The following is an 8,522-nucleotide window of genomic DNA, read 5'->3' on the forward strand; positions in this document are numbered from 1 at the left end:
TCTCCCTGTCAGTTGTTTTTTATTAATTAAAAAAAAAAATTTTTAATGTTTATTTTTGAGAGAGAGGGAGAACGCAAGTGGAGGAGGGACAGAGAGAGAGGGAGACAGAGGACCCAAAGCGGGCTCACACTGACAGCAGAGAGCCCGGCAGGGGGCTCAAACCCTTGAACTGTGAGATCATGACACCCGAGCTGCAGTCAGATGCTTAACCAGCTGAGTCACCCGGGAGCCCCTCTTCTTGTCATTCTTCACATCGGACCTCGATCCTCTTTCCCTCCAGGCCCAGAGGTGGGGCTGGCAAGCCCAGTCATGTCCCTTCGCTCAGGGCCTGCCCTAGGCCTCAGCTACAGGTGCAGGCCCTCCCTACCCCCCAAGAACAGCCGTAGGAAAGCATCCACCCCTCCCCCCAACCGTGGGGCAGGGTAATTACCCCTCTGATTTCCCAGTGCACTGGCCATGCTCATTCCTGTCCGCCTTGTGCACCTGCAGTCACCAGGGACGGCCAGCTCAGCTGGCGAGGGCAAGTCCGTCCCCACAGCCAAAGCCAGGATACCCAGGGCAGGACCGACCCCGCCTTGGACTGGGGCGCTCAGGCTTGGTCACACCTTCTCCTTTCTCAGCACTCCAAGGGACAGGCATGAGCTGGCTCAGCACTGGCCTTCACCTCCATCTCTCTTACTTCAGGGTCAGAGCCAAGGATAGGGGCAGGTGGAGGTCGAGGGTCGGTGAAGCTGAGGGACCCCGAGGGCTGGGCCCAGCTAGCCTGCTGGGGAGGGACATAGGTTCTGCGCCCAGTGTACCCGGCGGCTGACTGAGCCCGCCGGGTCAGTCTGCTCCTGTATGCAGCGCAGTGACGCCTGGCTGCAGGGACAGAGGGCGGAGACATGGGGGGAAGGCGCAGCACGTTCTGTAAAGTGCTATGCGCGGAGGGGGGGAGGTTCTTGGGGTCCCACTGCCCCACCGGAGCGGGCCCCACCAGGAGAGGGGGTTGGTTGGGAGCTTCCTGGAGGCGGCTCTGACAGGCCCCTCTCATCAAGAGATCACACCTCCTCCCCCAGCAGCTAAAATAAATCCTTGCTCCCACAAGTGTCTGTGGCTGCTACCAGGTGGCCCCCTCCCCCCAACCGAGCCCACCTATAGACAAAGAAAATCTAGGAGCCATTTCTATACTTTTGGACCTTGCCAGGCCCCGGAGCTAAGCTGGAGGAGCACTCCCTAGGGAAACTGAGGCAGAGTGCAGGCTGGAGGAGCCTAGGTCCCCCTCCAGGGCAGCCTGCCAGCTTGGTAGATGGCCCTAGGAGTCCCTGCCACTCAGCGCCCTGCCCTCTCTGTTCTGGTGTCGAGAGAGACAGGGGTTGACAGGAAAGGACAGAAGGACAATTTTCCAGCTCCCCTCCCAGAAAGAGTAATGACCGGCTGGGGCCAAAGACAAGGGAGGGCATCAGAGTTTCCAAGATGAGAGTCAATGCCAGAGACCCCTGGGATCTGGGCTGGTGGCTCTCCCGGGGCCTCAGCTTGCTCATCTGTAAAATGAGGGCGTATCTTTTCCAGGCATCCAGGAGCTCTGACCTGCTCCCTCCACGGTCTCCCCAGAGGACTGAAGAAGTCTGGACTCAGGCAGTTCCTCCAGCACAGGGTTGTCAGGAAAGAATCCCACGCTCTCCTCCAGACCCTCCATCAATGAGGGCAGAGCTGAGGAAGGGGATACCTGGGGCCGGGGCCTCACGGGGTCCCCCAGGTTGGGAACTACCCTGAAGGTGGCATTCAGATTAGCCCCAAAGCTAGTTGGAGGGTTTAGGGCCTGACTTCCCAGCCTTGGTCACACCAGCGGTGGCTCCAGGCAAAACCCTAAGGGGATTCTCCATGGGGAGCCCTTCCTTACCGGGTCTTCGCACTTCTTCCTCCCCAGGACTTTTCGCCTACTGCCCCTTGTCACCTCACTGCTGCAGCCTGAAACTGGACCCAGCATGCCCCACCTATAACCATTTCTCTGCTTCTACGGCCCACCTAACTGTCCTCCCTTTTCCCCACGGCAATTCCCTCTGCCTGGAATGCCGATTCCATGAAGCTGACATTCATTCCCCTCATCCTTGGATGCTGCCTCCTTCCAGAAGCCTTCCCCAGCTCCCGGGGTCAGCATCTTGCTCCTCTGCTTCCCCACATACTATTTACTTCTCTACTGGAACCACAACCACAGACTCTCAGGCCTTGAGGGACCTGAAAAATCACCGTGGCCTCAGCTTGCACACCTCTTGTGATGGCGAGCTCACTACCTTTCCGGGGCAGCTCTGCCCATCTTCGGCTGCCCCAATTGTCCCTTTCCTGTGTAGTTTCGTCCCAGGCCATAAAGAACCTGTTGATACCCTCTCCTTGGGATAGACTTGTCAGAAATCTGAAAATAGCAGCCACATCTTCCCTGGATTTTTCTTCTCATATTGGCCATTCCCTGCCCCTCAGATCCTTCTCAGGGCCCTAAGTCACAGCCCTTGCCCCAGACTTGCTTGGTTCAGCCTCTATCTTTTCTTGTAGCACATGATACAAACTGAATCTGCTGCTGATGGTGGTCTGAGTGGTACCAAAGAGCTGACCCATCCCCTCCCTCTTTTTACATCGTCTACCTCTGTTAATGCAATCAGTATCATATATGATATATGATCATATCAGTCAGTGATCATATAGCGCTTCCCGCCCAAGAAAGTCCCAAGTCCTTTCCCACCACTGTCTGCTTGGTTGGATTTTAGGCTCAAGTGAAGGACTTTTTTTTCTGCTTCGTGTCTTCATTTGTTCAGATCCTTATTCCACTTTGTGAGAATCTGATGGCTCATGACTTTGCTGTCCCTTGCAACCTCATCCATGTCTAGGCCGGTGCCCTATGGCACCTTTCTAGAAACATCCTCCAGGTTAACTAAGCCCAGTCAGGTCTCATGGAACACTGAGTAAATGACAAGCCCCAAACCCAGACACACTCCTGACCCAAAAGGAAGTAGGAACTAGGCTGGTGTGCCATCTCCTAGTGTCCGGGATGGTCAGAGTGGCCATCTACATGCACACAGGGCCACTCAGATAGTTTTGAACCATGAGTGCTCCCGCTCCCTTAGAAATCTGCCAGCCTTCTGTGAGTGACGGCCACAGCTCCAGAAAGAGGGCTGGACTGGACTGGGGACTTGAGGTGGCAGCTGGAGCCTTGGGTGGTCACAAGCTTGAAGCTGCAAACATCTTTAGGGAAAACCCACGCAGGCATCAATAAGATGCACCCCTCCTGTCACCCGGCCCAAACAAGGTTCCACCTCTTTCTCCTGAGCCCCCATTCCCAAGGATCCCTCAAATCAGCAACCGGGATACATCCACATCCTTCCTTTTCTTCTCCCATCCAGCCAACATTTGACTTGTCATGATGTTTTTGTGTTCATCTCTCCTCCGTGGTTCTCAACACTGTTCCAGGACCATAATCCCTTGAGGGCTTAAAAAACCCCTCCAGCTTCCAGGGCTCTATCCCAGAGAGACTGGAGTTTCGGGGGGTGGGGCTGATGAGGCTGTTTTTAAAAAGCTCTCCCCTCCCCCCCAGGGTTGAGAACCACTGATCTGGTTTTCCTCCTCTCTGATAGGCTCTGGCCTCATGGCCTCCGGCACAAGCAGTCAGGAATGAAAGCCACACTTGTGAGAAGCCCCTGACCTTCAGCCCTGGTGGTCTCTCCCGGCAGAGGCTCCAGGATTCCACCGATACCTTCCTGGAAACAAAAGTGTGATTCCTCCCAGAGGCTTGGAGGCCACGCAGCCTCCAGGCCTGTCCCCAGGGATGGAGGGCGGGAGGCCAGCCAGTCAGGCTGATTCATTCCTTCTGAGCAGGAGTTGCTGGTGTCTGCCTTGAGGGCTATTCCCCCCTCCCCCTTTTTAATGAGGAATCAAAGTCAGTATCACCAGAGTAGAGAGACCCAGAGCTGAGTCAGGGGTATGTGAGGCCAAGCTTCGTTTCCAGCAAAGAAGGGCTCCCCCATCTGATCCCTTCCCCCTCTCTGCATCCTGTGTGTGCCCTTCACCAGATTCCTGCCCCTTAGTAGGGCCCCAGGGCAGCCCCAGAAAGTGAGCTGGCCTCTGCCTGGCCCCCTCCAACATGCGGTGTGACCTTGGATAATGCCCTGGCCCCTTCCAGACCTCAGTTTTCCAATATGTGAAAGGGGAGGTTGGAGTAGATAGTTATTGCAGCTGCACCCCAGATGAAAATGTGCCCAAATTCGTTGCACCCCAAGGTCAGGGGAAGGAAGGAGGCCTATTCTTATATCCCCATTTCTTCCAGTCTGAAAGGCGGATCCCACTGTGAAATGGGCACACAGAGGTTAAGGCAAGAACCTGCCTGGTGTTGCCCAGGACACCCTGTCTCCTCCCAGCAATGAAGAGAGAGAAGGGGGCCTAGGGGGCAGAGGGGCACACCAGGCTTCCCCAGCCGGGCCTGCCCCTGCTGCGCCCGTGAGCAGGCGCCAGACCACCTACCAGTCTCTCTGGGTTGGGCATTCCAACCTCTCTGCCTCACGCGGGTCTCTGCTTTCGGGCCACCTTCCCTCACCACATTTAAATCCAACTCCTCTTTCCGGACCACCCCAAGTTCTCTTCTTCCAGGGTCTGGTGGCCCCAACACTCCCTCGCCTCTATCCTCCGGCTCCTGCAGCAGGCCTCCTGTGCCGTGCACGGCTCAGTACAAAGATAAGCACCGCTCTGGGCCCAGGGGTAGGTCTGAGAACTTCTAGTTCTCGGAAAACTAGGGAGGCTTCTGAATCAGGGAAAGGAGGAAGCCATGTGCCAGGTGGGGCCGCCCGGGGACACCTTGCCCCAAGTGGCTCTGGCTGGGTGACCCTGGGCTAGTCCTTGCCCCTCTTAGGCCCCTGGGTTGCCCTTTTGATCCCTGAGGGCCCCCAACAATCCCCCCCACGCCCACCCAACCCCCGCTCTGTCTGCAGGACTGGAGGATCAGCCGCATGGAGATGGGAGTGGAGAAGGCTGGAGGGCTGGGCCTGGCCTGCAGAGCGCGGAGGAAATGCGCCAGCTCCTTCCCCAAGTGTGACTTTTATAAATAAGCTCCCTTTGCCTTCCTTCCAAATGTGGTGGCGTTGGGTGGGGAAGGAGCGGGGAGGAGGAGGGAGGGAGGGCTGGCGGTGGTGGTTCAAGTCGCTGTCCCAAGCACCACCTCTGTCCAGCCCAGCCAGTGCTGGCCTCTTGGTTCCTGGGGATTCTGATCTGAAAATGCTGACTCCTGGGGTTCAAGGTCTCCCTGAAATATGGTGTCCGACTCAGGAGACCTGTGACTACCCCTTGCCCTGAGAAACTGGGTTCTAGGTGTCTTATCTCCGCTATATACATGGGAACCCAAGGCCCAGAGGGGGACTTGTGGGAAATAATAGCCCCCCACAGACTAACAGTTCCACCCCACCCAGTGCAGGCTCCTGGAGGCTGTGAGAAACCAAAACATCGGGCAGAGCCACCCAGCAATGGATACAGCAAGCCTCCATGGGTTCTGAATGTCTGAGGGGTGGGGTCTAGAGAGGGAGCCCCCCCTCCCTTCACGGAGAAGCCAGGCGTCACCCTCTAGGAGACCACGCTGGCTAGTGTTTATGTATATGTGTGTGGGGTGGGGGTGAGGGGTCACAGAGACACACACGGGAGCAAAAGACCTGGATTCAAGCTCCCTACAACCCTGGCTCTCCTGATAGTCCCCCAAGCCCAGCCAGGCCTACGTCTGACTATCTTCGGGACTGGCCAAAGCCCCTTTCTACCATCCCTTTTGGACTACCAGACTTGCCATTGCTGTCTTGTGCCTCAGTTTTCCCCTTTATCAGAGGGGATGAAGGCTGATGAGCCGGAGATCCTGTCACATGCAAGGGGCTGTGTTTCCCTGACCACTTGGTCCCCGCACATACTCTCCTCTGACCCACCAGGCACCCAAGCATCAGCAAGTGCACCACGTAGGGATACATCGCCAAGATAACATTCTCTCTGACTCAACGCAGCACAGGAAGCTTGAGGGCAACCGCAAGGGCTGGCGGGGGAAGTGTTTAGACATCATATATGACATGAGGGACCATCTTCTTCCTTTGAAACCTCATGGGGTTTACCCTAGGGCCCGGGCACTTGGCCAGGAATAAAAGGTCTGATGGGAGGGTGGGGCCGGTAGCCAGAGCAAGGGGGAGATGGAGGCAGGACGGTGCGGGGCTCAGCTCCGCGCTGCCCACGAGACCAGACTGGTATAATGGGGGAGATGGGGCGCAAATGCGGGGAGCCTCTGGACAGAGAGGTCAAGCCATGGGATCAAAAGCCCAAAGCACACTTGAAACTTTCCATATGAGAGGATCTATGTCTCTGACTCCAGGTGGGGCAACAGGGGGAGGGTTCCGAGCGACCCCCGNGATCAGCGGTGCGGGAAGCAGGGTGGTCAACTAGGGGATCAGACAAGGGTCAGCCTGGTCTAGAGTCCCCTGATGACCCCCTCCCCACAGGCAGGCTTCATTTCCCTCACTGCTCTCACCGCCCCCCAGGCTTGCCATCTCTAAGGGCAAAGGTGAGAATGCCCTGGTAAACGTCAGCAGCCAGGGGAGACCAGGGAGGGGGGTGAATGAGAAACAGGCGGCAGGGGTCTGGGTCAGGGCTGGGAAAGGGTGGGCTCTGGTCAGAACCTTTACGCATCCTCTTACTCCCCCCAAACCCCGCCCCAGGAGCCACACCCCGGGGGCCCTCGAGACACAGGTGGAAAAATAGGTTCAGGTTGGAATCGGACCAGGAACGCAGGAAGGGTCTGAAAACACCGCCAAGGGTCGGGGCTGCCCGGAGGCCAGGAAGGTGGACAGGGGGAGGGGGGCGAATCTGACTCCTCTGAGACCTGGGCGGGCAGCAGACCCCGAGCGCGACCGGGGTGGGGAGCCACAGGTGATGGGAGAGCTACAGGTGACGGGGGCGGCCCGCGGGACAGCGCCCGCCCGAAGAGCCCAGCCCCACCCGGCGGCGCGGTTTCCGCAGCGCTCCGCAGCTGGGCTCTGGGCAGGGGACCGCCCCCGGCCCCTTCCCGCTGCGGTCCCGCCGTCTGTCCCTACCAGTGCGGGGGACAGGAGGGTCAGTGATGAGGCACAGCGTGGGGACAGAGACGGGACGTGCTCTGCGGGCTACGGGAGAGGTCAGCCCTCTGTCCCGCTGCCGGTATCCGATAATAGCCCTCCGACCCCCCAAAACAAGGGGGCGCCGAAAAGTTTACCCGGGCTCCNCCACGCCGCGTGATCCCTGCCTGGGATGGGATCCCAGGGATTCCTCTCCTACCACACCCCTCCCTGGGCTCATCGGCTCAGCAGCCCAGCCGTCGTTCTGGACCCTGGAGCTTCACCCCACCTCCCTGGGGATTTGCTGGAGGTTGAAAACCCCTCGATTTTATGGCCTTGGAACCTTTAGCCCTCCCCTCCGAAAACCTCCTCCAGCCTTAAACCTCCTCCGGAGTTCCAGCCTCTGGGCCCCTACCCTTCCCACTTTCCCCCAACACTTCATCCAGACTCTGGCTCTGGCCCCTCCTTCCCCGGGAACTCTCAGTTCACTGGTCTGATGCTGGGTGTCCATCTCTTTTCCTTGTTTCCGCTCTCAGCACATTCAGGAACCCTGTCTTTGGGCAAAGGAAATCTAAGTGAAAGCCTGCTTCCCCACCCCTGAGATCCTATTTCCTATATAGAAGCTGGGTGGGGGAGGGGGCAGCTAAGCCTGGGGCCCAGCTCGCTCTGGCACTAACGGAAAGATCTTAGCTGTAGGTAGAGGGGTGGTGGATGGGGGCTAGTCAGTAGCAGATGCTCCTTTTCTGATCCCTGCTAGCATCTTGTTGAGACAGCAGCCATGGAACACCCTCCCCCCCAGCTGTCCCCTCTGTGCCCTGGCCCAGACCCTCTTGACCTCAGGCCAAACACTCCCTCTTCCCTTCCCCAGGGCTGCCAAGGTGTTGCTCTGGAGCTGGGCCAGCCCCCTGCTGCCCCGTGTGTCTGGTCCTGGCACTTCTCCCAGACTGTGGACACAGGTTAGCTGGCTGGCAGACAGGCTACAGACACTGTTAAAGCCATCTCTCCTTCCCTGGAAATCTGGCCCAAGACTAGCATAGATGCAGCCTGGCATGAGAGGCAGCCACTCCCTTTCCAGTTGTCCAGACTTCAGCCTTGGGGGTCCCACAGAGCAAGCATTGGCGTCGCCCCCCTTTCAACAGGACTCACCTGCTAAAGGCATTTGCCTGGGGTTACAGGGAACCAGTGGCCAGGAAGGTGCTACCCGACTCCTGGTCCAGAGTGCTTTCCTGTGTGCGGGGTGAACTGGTGGACTGGGTGGTGGGTGCAGCCCCAGAGCCCCATGTCTGGCCCTGTGGAGACAGGGCAGGAGGGGGAGACACAGCTTGTGTCCTCAGAGAGCCTCAGTGTCACACCAAGCATCACTTACTGAGGTGCATGTTAAATGGCAGCGTGAAAAATGAATAAAGAATGGATGTGTGCCCTTCACCTTAAACTCTGCCTTTTGGA

The sequence above is a fragment of the Crocuta crocuta genome, unplaced genomic scaffold, assembly GCF_008692635.1.
Source record: "Crocuta crocuta isolate KB4526 unplaced genomic scaffold, BGI_CrCroc_1.0 scaffold217, whole genome shotgun sequence".
In the NCBI taxonomy this organism is placed as follows: Eukaryota; Metazoa; Chordata; class Mammalia; order Carnivora; family Hyaenidae; genus Crocuta; species Crocuta crocuta.